General features: G+C 35.6%; 1 protein-coding gene across 1 annotated transcript in view; it reads left to right on the top strand.

Annotated features, from left to right (window-relative positions):
• LOC110105184 (mediator of RNA polymerase II transcription subunit 32) overlaps positions 1–17,743 on the top strand; it is a 22,165-nt gene extending 4,422 nt beyond the window's left edge. The window contains 1 exon segment of the mRNA XM_028697231.1: positions 17,311–17,743. The gene's annotated coding sequence lies outside the window, so the exon portion shown is untranslated.

The raw sequence follows: 17,743 nt of genomic DNA, 5'->3' as shown, positions 1-17,743 counted from the left end.
AATAATAATAATAATAATAATAATAATAATAATAATAATAATAATTTTAAAGGTATATTAATTGGCATCCAATATGAAAATTTGGTTATATTTGCTATTTTTTTTCATGATAGTATCCTAAACCTAAATTATAAAAAATTTAAAGAGTTAGTATTATTGATAAATTATAAGGAATTTCAACAAACAAAAGAATGATATTTTCTATTTTTTTAATAAGAGATAATTAATAGTAAGCATCCATCTCAATCAGATATTTTTTTTTAAATGTATGCATACACATTATTATATAAATATATCCATCAATAATAGATTTTTGTCATAGATAATATTAGATTATGTCATTAAGTTGGCTTTTAGGTTTATTAGTTTGGACATTAGTAGTAATTGTTTTGTTCTTTAACTATATTTTACATTTATTTTTTTATGTTTTGTAGTAGGTATGGCTTACATTCTATTATTAATAGTTTGGATAACTTTAACTCTTTAAAAAAATTTCTTTAAACAGTTTTAAACTCGCTCATAAAAAAAAAAAATCTTAATAAATTAATTTGAGCATAATTAGTGGTGTCAGTATTTGACAAGATCTGAAAACCCAACTCGAACCCGACACGAAAATTTTAGGTTTGGGTCAACCCGAACCCGACCCGTTTCGGGTTCGGGTTAAAGGTTTTGATCCATTTGAAAAAATGGGTCGGGTCTGTGTTGACTTGGAAACCCGACATTGACCCGAACTGACCCAGAAACCACGTCCGAGTCAGCTCACCCGCCCATGTCAATTGTTATCCCATGTCGCGTTAGGCTTCAGCTCAGCCTCTGCGTCTCGTCTTGTCAAATCACGTCATCTCAGGAAGTCAGATGTTTGCGTCGCGTCATCCCGCAGTTAGACATCACGTCGGTCAGCCACTTTGCCTGACGGGCTGACCCCGTGACCCGCCGTCTCTCTTTCCCGCCGTCGAGGCGTCGAAGACGTTCCTGTCCAATCAACGAGATGAGCTCGACGCCGTCCGCCTCTCCCTCCATCCGCGCTGGCTGCTAGTCAACCCGAACTCCTGCGACTTCGACGAAGTTCCTCCCATTTCGTGTCGGGTCGGGTTAACTCGAAAACCCGATGGGTTGGGTTCGTGTTGAATGTTTTAACCCGTTTATAAAAACGGGTCGGGTTCGGGTTGACCCGAATAGCGCCGAGTCAATACGGGTTCGACCCAAACCCGACCTGTGACCTGAAATTGACACTCCTGCATCGTAGTCGGGTGACAGTGGTCGTAAGGAAAGTAGTCGGCGAGTGACGGAGATCATAATGGTCGTTGTCTGGCTATGGTTGGTGGACTGGCGGAAGTTCGATTGTGGTCAGGAAGAACTTCGACGATGATCGGCGAACTGGCGAAAGTCTTTTGATGGTCAAGAAGAACTCTAGTGGTGGTCGAGGCAGAAGTCCGGTGGTGGTCGAGAAGAACTTCATCAGTGGTCGACGAACGGGCGGAAGTGCGTCGGTGGCCGGGAAGAACTCCGACAGTGGTCGGCGGCGAGGAAGCTCCCATATTCTTCCCTTCTTTTCCTCATTTCTTTCCATTTTTCATGAGAAGAATGAGGGCTATTTATAATTTTTTGAGAGTGGCATGACTTGTAAATATATGGAGGATTAAGGTCAAAATGGAAGTGGTTTGTATGGATGGCCGATATTGATCCCTTTGATCATGGACCGTTTATTGGCCATTCGTATGCCTTAATGATATCGAAATTTAGTGATCTTGGGCTCGTTGGATTTGTCTCGTCGAGCCGCACGATTTGAATATAAGCATGTCATCTTTAGAGTTCGTTTAGTATGCCAACTTGAGCTTTGAACAGTTCAAATATGCTTTGGACCCTTGATTTGGGCTCAGATCCGAGACGTTAAGTTTGACTATAAATTTGCTAAAATCAAAGATTGGACGGTCCCCGATTTAATTTTGAAAGCTTTCAACTCAATGTTACTTCAAGATTCATGCCCGATCAAGATAATATTTTTACTGATATATCAACTTGAATGCCCCTTTTTTATATCTAGAAAACGTAACCTCGTCCCCTTCGACTATATATCTGATTTATTAGAATCTAATAACTTATTTGTAAATTGAGATTGTAAATTGAGAGCTAATTTACTTTATAAATTGCATACCATCTTAATTGGAGCTTAATGTTTGTTGCTTGCCAGTCGCAAAAAAATTCATAGCAGACATCACAAAAATATCTGCAACTCTTCTATAAAAAGTTAAATATCGCAACAAGATAACCAAAAAAAATACAATCAGCAATTTGGTATATCATCAATATGTGAAACATAATTATAAAAAATTGCACTTTAATTAAAGCATAGTTGTATATATAAATTCTGATCATATGGCTTGTTGGCATCGATCCATTAGACCATTACTAGCGGCTTCGTGTTGGTCTTCATGTAGGATTTGGTTTTGTTGGCCTGTTGGTTGCCCTTTGGAGGGCCCTTGTCTATTGTTTGAGTGGTCGCAGTGTTTCGCCAGTACTTGAGCCCGCTTCGGTGTTTTCCCTTTTCTTTTCTGGTCGGTCTCTCCACTGTGTATTTTTTCTTTAGCTGTTGTTTGCTCCTATTTCGCTGGATGATTGTATCTTCCTTTTTATGGAATAAAATTTCTTGTTAAAAAAATAGTTGTATATATAAATCAAAATATGAAACTGTTGTCCACAACAAATTAAGGGCATGTTTGAAATAGCTTTCTTATTAGTTTGTTTCTCAGACTGCTACCATATTTTCTATTTGGCTAATAATAATAATAATAATAATAATCCTCTAAAGCATTAATGTTTATCTTTATTTGATCATAAATTAATAGGATTAATATTAAGATAACACAAAATACATTATTAAGATAAATGTGTGAGCCCACATATGAAAATTTCTAACATTTTAATCATTTATTCAACATCTAAATGTTTTAATGACCTAATAACCAAAACGATCTTGAGCTTATTGGATTTATCTTGACCAACCACTTGATTTTATTATAAGCATGCAATAAGGAGATCATTTGATTTTTCGAATGCCCTAAAGTTTTTAAATATACTTTAAGTGTTTTATTTGGGTTCAATAAGACTTAAATTGGACGACCTTTGATGTTCTTGGATTAACTTGTCGAGACATTTAATAAGTTTGTTAAAATTGAAAATGGGATGATCATGAATTTAATTTTAAATATTTTAAATATGAAATAATACATTGAGGTCGGTGATAATCAAGCGACCATTTTAGAGACATATCAACATATTTGTAAGTCTTAAATTAATTCAACAAAATTTCATCAAATAGATTTGAATCCAATTGGACATTTAGCTCTATAATAAGAATTCTCAATTGCTTAAGGATCATTTTTTAGCAATATTTACACAAATTTTAGTTAGTATTTAAGCTAAATCTTGCTAAATGGTATAGATAATTATTTTTAATCACACATAATCTTAAATTTTATTTCTCCTTAGTTTTGTCTTAAATCCTAAATTTAGTAAATTCCGCCATTGGGCGGATTTTAATAAATTTGTAAGTATCACGCCCTTCACTACGCACGCCGTTGCTCTTACCAACATTTTCTCTAACAAGCTCCCATCATAACATCCTAAACTTTGTTATCATCAAGATTTTGAGAATTTGGGGGAGAAAATGAGGGTTTTATATGTGATAAGATGTATTATATAAAAATAATTAAATTAGATATATTAAAAACTTTTTAATTAAATTTGATAAATTAGTATTAATTATGTTTTAATTGAATTAAATAGTTCTTATTATGCTTATTAATATACATGAATATAACTTTTGTCAGGAATTTCCAATTGTATCAGAATGTACTTAAAAATAAATTAAATTGTCATTATAAATCCACTCATGTTAAACGATCCATTTCAAAGTTTATTAATTCTATAAGATTTATTATTTTTATTAGTTTAATTCTCATAAAAATATAATTAATGATATTTCTTAAATCTAATAAAGTTTTCTATTTCCCTTTCATTTCATTTCATTATGACATTGGAAACTTCTATGAGAAGCCCTCAACTTAAAATTTTGATACCTAATATGTTATCACCATAACATCTAAGCCGTCGGTTTCGAGTCCTCAAGGTGTTTCGAGCCAATGGGTTTGAAGATTATTTGGATGTTATCATTACTCATTCTTGTCGAAAAACAACTATACTGTTGGAGAGATTATTTATAATCCTAATAATTCCACTTGGAGGTTAATTAGTCGATCAAAATTTGACAATTGTACCATTGATGCCTTATATTTTGAACATTGTTTATTAATGTGTTGAAATATAGAAAATTATTGATATAAGATTGTAATATCACTACTAATAAATCAGGCTTTCACAGCACTTTTTTATGGTCTACCGCAGCGGTATAAACACCTACTAATTTATTTGTAGCGGTATAGGAACCGCTCCAAATCTATTGTATTTGAATTCCTTGGAAAGGATTTTGCATCGATTTCTCATGAGCTCTGCTGTAAAAAGGTTTTAGCAACGTTTTTAGCAGAGGATGTTTCAATGGTGGTGGTTTGATAATGATGATGAGATTTTTTGCTAAGCAATCACTTGACATTGATGGTCAAGGGATATTTGAATGCTGGTGATTGGGTGAACGTCGAGCAATGCGTGGACCAATGGAGGTTAATGACTTTCATTGTTTGAGCTCTCTTAAATCTCAATCATCCGAGAGTCCTAACCCCTTTCATATAGAGATTATGAGCTTATTTATAAGTTTTTGAGAGTGATATATCCTTAATATTTGATTTGACTTCAAGCTTAGTGAGATTTTTGATTGGTCTTATAGAGATATTTGATTTGACTTCAATTTCTTACGACTTATCACTAGCCAGCAAATTCTGAATTATACTCATGGAAAGGGGTTGCATCAATAATAACTAAAATACCTGCTCCTGAAACTTGAATCATAATAAGGAACATGGGGTTGATTTGCAATATGTTTGATTTACAGAAGGAACAACAAGCACATGCCATTTAGATGAAGAGTATCACAATGCTTCAAATCTTAAATTTATAGCATATTTTTATTATTTACTCTCAAGTTTGGGCATTTTGAGTATCAAGAAGGCCAACATTGAAAAATCACTCTTCAATAAGCTATAAATTTTGTAGATCTTAGAAAAATTAAGTACTCCTACATGAAATTTAGATTAGTAATGATGATGATATAATATCTATATATAAAAGCTATCACAAAAGTAATATATATTCAAAACATTTTAATAAAAAAAGAGATCTATGCTAGAGTAAATTATGTGCCAGCTATTAACCGATATAATATAGGGGTGCAAACGAGTCTAGTCAAGCTCGAGCCAGGGGTGTTCGAGTCGAGCTCGACTGTCAAATACCGAGCTTGAGTTCGAGCATGAACTCGAGTCGAGCTCAAAAAATGAGCTTGAGCTCGACTCGTCTCACGTCGAGTGGCTTGTAGAGCTCTGTCCCAAGCTCCGTTGTCGAGCTCCGTCCCGAGCAGACTAGCCCCCACTAGTAGTATGCGAACTTCGTCGTCCCGAAACCCGTCGTAGAGCAATGCATGAGCTCCATCGTTTTGGTTTTCCCCACCTGGCCTTAGATTCGTCCTCCAGCCCGCCCAAATCAAAATTTCATTTTCCCGCTGGGTCACCTCCACGAGCCACTCAACGAGCTGAGTCGAGCCGACGACTATTCGAGCTCGAGCTCGAATAGCCGTCGAGCTCGAAATCATATTCTAGTTTGATTCGAGAGCTCGATAAGCTTGACTCGTCGAGCCTGTTACCCAATCAAGTCCAAGCCGGCTTGTGAGTTAGTTTGACTTGGTTACGCCCAAGGCTTTTAAAACTAGGCTGGACCGGTCAGTTCAACCGATTGAAACAGTTGAACCATGAACTAGCCGGCCGGCCGGCTACGGGCTGACTAAAATCCGCCTCCATAGAGAACCGGGCTCGAACAGTTCAAACCGCTGGTTCGACCGCCGAACTGGTGAACCGTGACCCGTTCAGAATAATCGACCGGCTCGGACGCTTTTGAGTCGTTCGATTCAATCCAATGGCAGAGATTAAGGGAAGCTAATAGAAACACATAAACCCTACTATTCATTCATTTCATCTTTTGTTAGCGGTTCGCCTCCTACCCTTCGCGAGCCACGACTCCTCTCATCCTGTCGTCGATAGCTGCTGTTGCCTGCTGCATTGTGATTTGCGAAGTGCCGAAGCGACTGAAGGCTTCCTTCTCTTGGTCAAGATCTCCTCTCCTACTCACAGTAAGTTTTTCAATTTCTCCTATTTGCATTCAGTAGTCGGCATATGCAGATTTGGATGATGATTTTTTACCTTTGAAAAAAGTTTTTTTTTACTCCAGAATTATTTTCAGTTTTTATGTTTTTCTTGCAACTCAAGCTTTCTTGTATTCACAGTAACCCATGTGTATTGACAGTTTTAAATTTTATAGAAGTCATATTGAGGAAGAACAACTCATGTTATTCTAATACATTTTCATGAGCTATATTTGATATTTGGAGAAAATATATTTTCATAATAATTCAATTGATGTATTGATGATATAGAAAGTTTGTAGTTGTTTCTTGCTTAAAGAATTAGTATATTTGCTATTCTGTTTATCATCTATGAGATGATGGAACCATGATTGGAAAAAGGAAGAGTATTGTTACAGGTTTGGAGTCATCTTTAAATAGCTTATATATGGAAACTCTTAAATTTTGGCCATTTAATAAATATAAAAGATGAAACATCATTTTCATTTCATGAACCTTGGAAGATGAAAAGTCAAGAAGTTAAAGAAGAAGGCATGTGTGTTTAAATCATCACTTTATGTATTATATCATGGCCCCCTCCTCTCTTTAAATTCTATGTTTGGTATTCCATAAGTACTCTTATGATGAAAAGAAATGATATGTTAAGTTGATGTTGGTTTGTTTAATTTGTTAACAATGTAATAGGTAAGAGTAAGACTTCATGATGTTCTCCACATAAAGGACTTAATGGCCCTTCTTCCAATAAGGTGATATTTGAAATCTCTTACCAAACATAAGGAGGATTTAAAGATATTGCGAAAGAAGCTATTCGCATGTTCACACTCTTTTTAATAAAGATTAAAGAGATCATCTCCAATAATCCTAATTGTTTTTTTCTACCTTGTATAGGAATTATTTGTGTGTAATAAATACTTGGATGTATTTTCGAATTTCGACTGTTACATTGTTGTATAATAGAATAAGTTCTTTTCTATATCTTTTTTACTTTCATAGATAAAGATTAACATCTTGATTTATGTTTAGATACAAAATCATGAGCTTTTTGTTTACTCCAGAATGGATCCACCAATAGTTTCGTCTCATAGTGTACGTGAAAAGCTTGAAATTGCTTGGAATCATTATAGTGAAAGTAAAGGATTAGATGGAAAAAAATAGTATAGATGCTTACATTGTGGGATAATTTATAAAGGTGGAGTAATTAAGAGGATAAAATAGCATCAAACAGGAATTAGAGGTAAAATATCTTTGTGCAAAAAAGTCTCACATGATGTTCGTCATCAAATACAAGAAAATCTGAAAGATATGGGCAAGAAAAAACAACAGACCTAGGAGTTAGAGCAGAACACAACTGTTTTTGTTGATGAATATATGGATGAAAAAAGGGGTTCTTCATCGCTTCCCAAGTCACAAACTTCTGATGCACACCATGAAGGATTTGATAGAGGGAAGAGAAAGAAAGAATATATAAACAACTTTTTTGCACCAAAAACTAAAGCAGATTCTCAACCATCATTGAAAAGTATGATGACATCCAAAGAAGTCATACACCATGCTTATTTGGTAGTTGGGAGATGGTTATACGACAGTTACATCCCATTTAATGCCATAAACTTTGATTTTGCGCAAAAAGCAGTTGATGCTATAACTGCAATTAGGCTTGGGTATAAGTTGTCATCCTAACACAAATTGAGAGTTAATCTTCTACGAGATTGTAAAGAGGAATGCAAGCTGTTGATAGATTCATATAGAAGATCATGAAAAGAAATAGGTTGCACACTCATGACAGATGGTTGGACAGATTACATGAATATAACATTGACTAGTCTTCTTGTTTTTTGTCTGAGGGGTATAGCTTTCTTGAAATCTATTGATGCTTCTGATATTACAAAGGATGTCAAGGTATTATGTTCATTATTTTGTGAAGTTGTTGAATGGGTGGGACCAAAGAATGTTGTGCAGGTTGTAACATATAATGCTGCAAATTACAATAAGGCAGGAGAATTACTGCAGGAAAGGTTTGGCAACATATATTGGTCTCCATGTTCCGCTCACTCCTTAAATCTTATTCGTAGAGATTTTGAAAACATCTCTTTGTTGACCTCAACTTATGTGGCATGATTAATGCGAGAAAAATGAGATGCTGATCGATATTGATAAAAAAGATATCACTCAGAATGAAGATCGAATTGTCTTAATCAGGATGAAAGTATTAAAGCTTTGTTCGATTACAAAGTGGAACATATCGATATATTTAGAACATCAAATATAATCAAAGAGGGATCCCTCGCAATCAAATTGAATGAAAGCGATTGAAATCGACGGACTACAGACATACTCAATGTTGCTTAAACGTCGTCCATTTGCAAAATGAATTTCTTCATTAAGTTCAGAACGTCGAAAAACACCGGGAAATGACTGCGATATTATTTAGATATAATATTTGCTCGAGTGAAAATATAAAATTCAGCGTGCGAAAATATAAAATTTTTTCATGAGTTACAAGACGACGACGACATGTTAAATGAAATGCACAATAACAAAATAAAAAATTTAGCAAAGGTTGATATTATATATATATATAAAGTCATATATTAAATACATTTTGTAAATATTAATTGCTATATTTAACTGCTGTGAACCATTAAAAAATATATAAATAATAATCCTTATATTGTATAAATCCCATACTTAAGTTTGTAAACCATATTATATGTTATTATAAATATTATTTAAATATATAAAGATTGCAATTTAATATCATTTTTTTATGTATGTATCTAGCTGATGCACAGACCAATTATTAGATACAGCAATAGTAAATAACAGACGTATAGTTTGAAACTTAGCTACGGGACTAAATGTTTCAAGATAGTTTAATCCATATTGTTGATGGTTGCCTTGAGCCACCAGACGAGCTTTGAACCGGGCAATCGTGCCATCAGATTTGTGTTTGATGCGAAACGTCCAGCGACTGCCTAGGATTTTGGTGTTGGGCGGACTGGGAACTAGCTTCCATGTGCCTTGTTTTTGCAAGGCATCAAATTCCTCAGCCATGGCACTGCGCCATTGATGGTGTTTGACCGCTTCATTGTAGGACGTTGGCTCGGACCACTCAGTAGAATGAGTAGGCAGTTGAAGATGCATCAGGTTGAGTTTTTGAGTGGGTTTGAGAGACCCAGTCTGTCTGCGGGTGACCATCGGATGACATGACATCGGGATTCTGTGAGAACTGTCGTTAATGTGCATTGGCTCAATAGCTTGCTGGGACAGATCATGTGGAGGTATGTCTTTGTTAGTGGTCTGAACAGAAGTAGATTGGGGAGCTGTGTTGGTGATTGACGAAGAGTTGGTGCAGCTATTATGGATCACTGGAACCAATAATGAAGCAGGTAACATGCTAGTGGTGGGGGGTCTGTTGGGAGTAGATTGTTTGAATGGAAATGTTCGTTCGTCAAACATCACATGTCTCGAGATGTGGATTTTGCCTGTGGTGATGTCTAGACATTTGTATCCCTTAGCTATGTGTGAGTAGCCGAGAAATACACAGCTGCGAGATCTTGGTTGAAGTTTATTGCGTTGATTCGGAGCTATCCAAGGATAGCAAGCACATCCAAAGACTTTGAGTGATTGGTAATCAGGTTGTTTCCGGAACAGTATAGATAAAGGAGCTTTAAAATTTGTAGTAGCCGTAGGCAGCCGATTGATAAGATACGATGCCGTGAGCACGGCATCAGGCCAAAATGCGAGAGGTAGGGAGGCCGTGTGTAGCAGAGCACGAGTAGTCTCGATCAGGTGTCTGTGCTTGCGCTCAGCTAATCCGTTCTGTTCAGGAGTGTAAGGACAAGAAGTTTGATGAGCAATACCGTGTGTAGTAAGAAAATCTTTGAAGTTGTGGTTCATATACTCCATACCTCCGTCGGATCTAAGACATTTTATTTGAAAGTTTGTTTGTTTTTCAATAAATGTTTTAAAATTGCAAAAGATGTTAAATACTTCTGATTTGTGATGCATTAGAAAAACCCACGAAAAGCGAGAAAAATCATCGATAAACACAACGTAATACATGAATCCTTGATTTGACTGTACCGGGGCCGGACCCCAAACATCCGTGTGAATAATACCGAGAGGCATAGAAGCACGATGAGTGTTATTAGAAAAAGGTAATCTATGACCTTTAGAGGCCGTACAATCAGAACAAAAATGCTTATTATAGGGTATATGAAGACTTTTATTAGTATTAGACACAGCTTGAATAATTCTTGAATGGGGATGACCCATTCTTTGATGCCACAGAGAAGCTGCCTGGATGCTTGCCGTGAGAGCAGTTTTATCCGGTTTGTTCTTGCTGGCCACCCGAATTGGGTAGAGACCTTTGCGTTTTGGACCCGACAGCAATGTTCTGTTTGTCTTCATATCCTTAATATCAAAACCAGTTGGATTAAAATTCACAGATATATTGTTATCGTGTGTTAGTTTTGAAATAGAAATAAGATTATGAAACAGATGCGGGACATGAAGTAAGTTTTTGAGATGAATCTTACGATACGGTGTTGGCAGAATGCCATTGCCGGAGTGAGCAATGGGCATGGATCTGCCATCACCTATTGTAATTGTGTCGGTACCATTGTACGATTGCGCTTGCGAGAGATTATCCACCGAGTTTGTGAGGTGCACGGAGGCACCCGAATCCAGATACCAGTCGGGATTGTCATTATCGTTCGACGCAATCAGAGCTCGGGCGGAGTTGGATGCAGCGGTGATTTCAGGAGGGTTGACTGTTGTGTTCAGCCTGTGCCAGCAGTTATGCGCCAGATGTCCCCGTTTGTTACAGATCTGGCATTGAGGTGTATTTGGGTTAACTGGGCGAGAGTTTTGGTTATAGGATCTTGCGCGCCCTCGTTTACCTCGTCCTCGGTTGGAGTAGAGAGCTGTAGCGGCATCACCGAGATTGAGTTGTCTTAGTGATTCCGACTGAAGATTAATTTCTTCAGTGATCAGCAGCGAGTACAAGGTGTCAAGATCCATAGGGCTTTGCATTGCCCGGATGGTAGTCTTGAGGGCATTATACGATGGAGGTAACCCATTCATTGTGTACAGAAGTATGTCTTCGTGATCAAGAGTGGCGCCGGCTGAGCTGATATTGTCAACTATGGTTTTGATCTGCTGCAGATATTGCGACATGTTGAGAGATTTCATTTGAATGTTATGCAACTCATTTTTGAGTTGTATAACGCGGGATCTATTGGAAGAACGAAGACGCTTTTCAAGAGCATGCCAGATAGCTGAAGTTGAAACCAGGTGAATCACGTACGGAATGATCGCTGGGGAGACAGTAGAGCAGAGAGCGGCTGCAAGATTTTGATCAACAAGAACCCATTCTTGATATTTTTGGTTGGGTTCTATGCTGCCATTTGGAAGAGTTTTGTGTGTAGGTGGAGGAGAGGGCGACGGGGAAAGGAACGAAGCAAACCCGTTAGCCGTGAGAAGTTTGAGAACCTGGGATCTCCACACCGGATAATTGTCCGATGAAAGCTGAATCGGAACTATTATCTTGATGTTAGAGATGACGAATTTGAGTGAAGCCGGTATGAGAACGTTGTCGTTGGAAAATGCTTCTTGATTTTCTTCCAATTGAGAAGATGCATAAGTCTCCATTGATCGGAGAAGAAGAAGACAAGAAAGATTAAGATGAGATCAAGAAGTAAGGTACAGATGTGTTTTGCGAAGAACAGAGGTGAAGTTCCCGGAACGGAACATGCTCTGATACCATAAAGACAGTAAAGGTAAAATGACTTTATTGATATAAAAGAGATGTACAGTAATCTATTTATAAATAGATGCTGTCCTAATTGTTCTAGATAACAAGTCTTATTCAGGTACGTAAGTAGGTATAGGTTATTAACATGAATATAACATTGATAGTAGTGAAGCTGAGTAACCACGTAAGTGTCTAAAACAATCACAATATTTATGATAAAAAATAACCTATATCCACGAGCTGATGATGCACATATAACTATATATTACCAAAATATGTCCTGGTAAATGTAAATTGAGAAGAGTAACAATACGTCAGAATGAGAAGGTCGAGAAGATCTTGTCAAATTTAAAGGCAAAAAAGAGGAGAAGAGAATACATTCTTTCTTCATATCTCTAAGATCAACGGCTAAGACCTATATCCTTTGCTCTAGCTGATCATCAGAGGAAGGAACTTATTACTTTGTCTGATCCAACTCAGTCGCAGGAAGAGATATTGATTGCCGAATGAGTTATTAGATCTTGCATATCCTAGTTCTTTTTTTTCTTACGATTCTCTGAAGCCATCAGAACCTTTGTAATCCTATTTTTGTAAATGTTCGATACAATAGTGTAGGGATAGAGTTAAGGCTTTGCTATTGGGTCTTAAATGAGATATTTACGAAGGCACTCTTCATGCTTTGATATATTATCTAACAATTCCTCTTATATCAAATCACCTAATCAATACTAATAAAATGAATAATCTAGTTTGCACAAATCACTAGTCTTTTCCTCACGTAAAGCCCTAAAGGGCATCAACAATTGCTCAAATCAATTATTTCTAGACATTGCTTGAATTTGATGACCTGATCACCTTGGTAAGTTTGTTAGAAAGATGTGCTCTTTTCAGATCATTTGAACTGAAACCTCACCATTACAACTTTATCTCTAATGAAATGATATCAAATATCAATATGCTTAATTTTCTCATGATATATCTAGCCTATCCCAAAATAAATAACACTTTAACTATAATAAACTATTGCTGAGTTGCATTCGTGGAAATTCAAATATTCAACCAAGCCTCTCAATCAAATAAGCTCTTTAATATCTTCAAAAGTGCCATATAATCTCCTTTTGTAGTAAATAATAATTGTACGCTATAGACAAGCCTTCCAGCTACTGACATATCTAGAATGGCTAATGCCTAACCAAAATGAGATACCACATGCAAAATCACAAACTATAGTTGGAATTAGAATATCCCACAACACCGTAACTAAATTTGACCTTGCCATATATCAAATCTTAATCTCTAGATTCTTTTATATACATTATAGCATACATGATACTTCCAACTTGCTAACATAATTCACTCTACTCATGTAGTTGTCTTCTTCTGGTGATTGAGAAAAAGTTTGCTAACAAATGAAAGTGGCCAGCAAGTAAAGTAGTGTTAGACTTCGCAGTATGCAAAATAAATATTTTTAACACATTCTCTCTATATATCTTTTTGATCTCCTCCTAAATAATCAATCTATGTCTTCTCTTGTTGAAACATGTATAATTCATTAAATTTCACACCCCTTACTGATTAATAATTTAAGTTTCTTTTCATCACTATGCCAAAGCATTTTATCCTTTCACATGATATGCATACTCAAGGAATATGGTCTATCAGGTCTAGGATGTAGCTTATTCTTTTTAACATAAATCTAGGATGTAGCTTATTCTTTTTGATAGAAACATAAGCAGGATAACCAATTATCCCTTAAATCTAAAATAATAATCAAGATGACTTGACCATACTTTATTAAGAGTCAACTCTGTAGTAGTAGTTGGAGACATGTTCACCAAGTAGCATGCCATGTTAATAGTCTTAGCCCAAAAATTGTTACTAGAACCAACAACAACAACAAGCCTTTATCCCACAGTGGGGGTCGGCTACATGAATCCTTTTCTCATTGTGTTTTATTAAGAGCCAAATTTTTATTTAAATCTAATAAAAATATTATTTCTAATATTTTCTAACCAAGCTGTTTTATGTCCTTCTCTACCTCTCTTAACAAAGGCCAAATTTAATAAATCTACTCCTCTAAATGAGCCATTAGAAGGCCGACGTTTTATGCGACCAAGCCATCTAAGGTGACTCTTTCTAATTTTATATGCCACTGGAGCTACTCCAACCTTTTTACGTATATGCTCGTTTCACATTCTATCTCTAAGAGTAAGGCCACGCATCCACCTGAGCATCCTCATTTAACACTTAACGTAATTATATGCTTCTTTTTTAATGACCAACATTCGACGACATAAAACATTGCAGGTTTCACCACCATTTTATAGAATTTTCCCTTGAGTTTGAGGGGTACTTTTCTATCACACAACAGGCCCGATGCATTCCTTTGCTTCAATCATCCAATTTGAATTCTACTAATGTTATCCCCATCAATTTCACCATCACTTTGGACAATAGACCCGAAATATCTAAAATGTGAACCAATATTGGATAATATTTATCTAGCCCTTTCCAAGATTTTCTCGCTCAAATTTTTGCATCTCCATTATGCTGAGGTTTACCCAGTACTATCTTTTGTGCCCGCCAATGAATTTCTTTCTACACAATGCCTCAAACTTATATGAATAAAACTTCAAGCAACTACCTGCCACTAGAATCTTGATTTTCTTGCCTATTTATTTCTTAATGAGCACTTTTTACTTGTTGAATGCCCTGCTAATATATCACCCTTTTGCTCAAGCATGAAAACTTGTATTTTCCTTATGAAGAAGGCAGGCATGTATTTAGATCCACCTTTTGATATAAAACTTGCTGGACTACACATGTTAGAAATAATATAGTTCAAAGTAATTTTAGATATTGGAATTCCTATAAGAAACTTCAATTGTTATTCTTACCTTTAACACAGCGCTCATATCCCATTAGAGTTCCAATGTTTGTGGAATTTTCTAACCACAAAGCAAGTCTCATGCTTGACTTTAATTGGTCCCATTGGGATATCTTCTTAAAGCTCATGTGCCATAATAAAGTTGATTCATCTAAAAGAAGAAACTGATACATCTCCTATCATTGTGCTTCTTTGGATCAATTAGATATTACCGATTTTATTTGGACTTATGACACATCTGAAAACTTGTAAAACTCCACCACCAGCAGTGTATTTGCAACGAATGGAATCTAAACAAGCCAAAAAGATAATATTCTTATTCGAAGCAAGCACATTGGTCCCATTAGGTCCCCTACTCCCAAAATTTATTCTTCTTCCACACAATCATATAGCGCTACGATATTGTATACTTGAGTGTTGCCTACTTTGGTTGACGACAGAAAGCGGAGCACCGTGACGCTCCAAACTCCGGCCTTGCAGAATTGCCAGTTAGGCTACAAATAGACTGGAGTGTTGCGACGTTGCAAGTCAGCCTGGAGAGTTATATTTATTGTTTTTATGCTTAACTTGAAGGGTTGCATCCCTTGATGTAATTTAAGTGTGTCTCTTTGTTTGCTTTGTGTTAGAACGACGTGAAGAAGTGAAGTGAAAAAAAGGGAGAGCAAAAGAGAGATATTTGTACAATTTCTCTCAATTTTAATTTTTATATTGAATTTCTTGGTGTGATGCGGATATACAGGGTTTTCCCGATTTTGGATTTTTTCGCATTAAATCTCAGTGTTCATTTTCGCAATTTTCTTTTCTTATTTGTTTCGTTGCTTGCTTTTATTTCCAATAATTTCCACCATCAACTAACTTATAACATGAAAAGCAATCCTTGTGAGGAGTTACGTGATATGAACGTCTAAAGTCAAATATCAAATATTCAATAGAAGAAACAAACAATCTACCATTGCGAGAACTTGATATGACCCTTTCTTCTCTTTATGGACTATTCTTTCTTAGAAATAGATTTTTTTATCACCTTTTCATTTGAATTTTTCTTACAATAGTCCACATTCAGATTTTCAGTGTATAGATTTCCTGCCGTAGTGACATTATTATCCTTTGTTTTAAAATTTGATTATAATCTCTTTCTTCCTTCTTTACTTTTTTCAAGCCCTAATCTAACCTCACAAATAATTCCTTAACTTTGCTTTCACCTCGTGCCTTCATCTTTGACTCCTTTAATAGAAGAGTGGATCTCAACTCAGTTATGAAATTGTCCTTTTTAAACAACAATGTGTAACAATACGCTCATACGTGGATGATAGAGAGGTTGATCAAAACTTTTTCTCCCTTTTTGATCTTCACATTCATTTTTGAAAGATCCAAAATAACATGCAGGCAACTAGATGCTTTTGCAGTGATGTGCCATCGTTTATTCGAAATGCAAAATGTTGCTTTGGCAGAGACAGTTGGTAAATGACTTGTTATGCACAAAAATTCAAACTCTTTGATCTCGAATTCATCAACAAGTTTTTTCCTTAGAGATTTATTTTCTCTATTTTCATTACTTGTGACAATTATATCGTTGACATAAATGATGATGATAAAGATTTTATCATCGTTGGAGTGTTTTATGAAGAGTGCATAGTTTCGTTGGCTTTGTTTATATCAAGCTTCATTAATAACTTTGTGAAGACAATTCTCTCAAAAATTGTTTAAGGCCATGTAAAAGCTTTTTTTTTTAATTTGCACACTTGATTATTTGTGACTAAACTATCAAATATAGGTGGTTGATCCATATAGACTTTTTTTTCCAACATCCGCATATTGTATTCTTTACATCATACTACTTGATGTGGAACATTTTAGTTAAATTATTCCATAGGAATAATAAATCTAGTTTGTTACATATTTTTCTAAAAAATTCTAGGAATCTCTTTTAATATATTATGTATAGAAGGTTGCAGGAAAAAAGGGAGGAAGAATATTATATGATTTAAAGTTTTTAACTTAGTTTGTTTCTCTAAATTTGGGAGTTCCTATTAGCAGATCCATTTCTTCACAAGCTCAAGGCTATGATACCAACTGATGTAGTAGATCAGTGAAGAAATGGATATGTTAGAACTGAATAATGAACAAGCATACCTGCAACACATTATGGGTGATATATCAATGATGCAAATGAGGAAACCGTGAAGTTTTCATAGATTAATAAGAAGTTTTTACTTTTGAAAGAGTGCCTTCAATAACTTGTTTGTTAAATTTTCCCTTTTTAATGCTTATTTTATATCTTACACAGCAGAATAAAATGAATGATTATATGTTGTAGGTGACTTTTCCTCATTCTATTTATGTATATCCAATGCTGCCTAGGTCGAGTAAGGTCGTTATTGTAGCCAAGTAAAGAGGGTTAATTTCCCACACATAAGAAGCCGGCAAAGTATATGTTGATCTGACTAGAGAGTTCAAGTTGTGAAAGCTGTATAGTTTGAACCATACTTGGCATCAAGATCACTGAAATCAACAAGGTTATTGGGCAACCTCGCTAAGGCTAGTTGGCGAAGTCGCCAAATAAATTTGCTCAGGACTTGAAACTTCCTCCTAGCCTACAATGAAGTCGTCGAAGGCTTCCTTTGAACTTGCTACTTCTAGGTAAAGGCAACATGAACTTTGCTTCAACTTGTTATTTTAATGGCAAGCACTTGTTAAGACTTTTTATGTAATTTCATTTGTATTGCTTAGTTGTAGTTTTTTTTTTCCCCCCTATAATTCTGAACATGAATTCAAGCATATAAATAGAGTAAAA

This window comes from Dendrobium catenatum, unplaced genomic scaffold (genome assembly GCF_001605985.2).
Source record: "Dendrobium catenatum unplaced genomic scaffold, ASM160598v2 fragScaff_scaffold_905, whole genome shotgun sequence".
In the NCBI taxonomy this organism is placed as follows: Eukaryota; Viridiplantae; Streptophyta; class Magnoliopsida; order Asparagales; family Orchidaceae; genus Dendrobium; species Dendrobium catenatum.
Note: the sequence above shows the minus strand (reverse complement) of the source record. Positions and strands in the feature narration are given on the sequence as shown.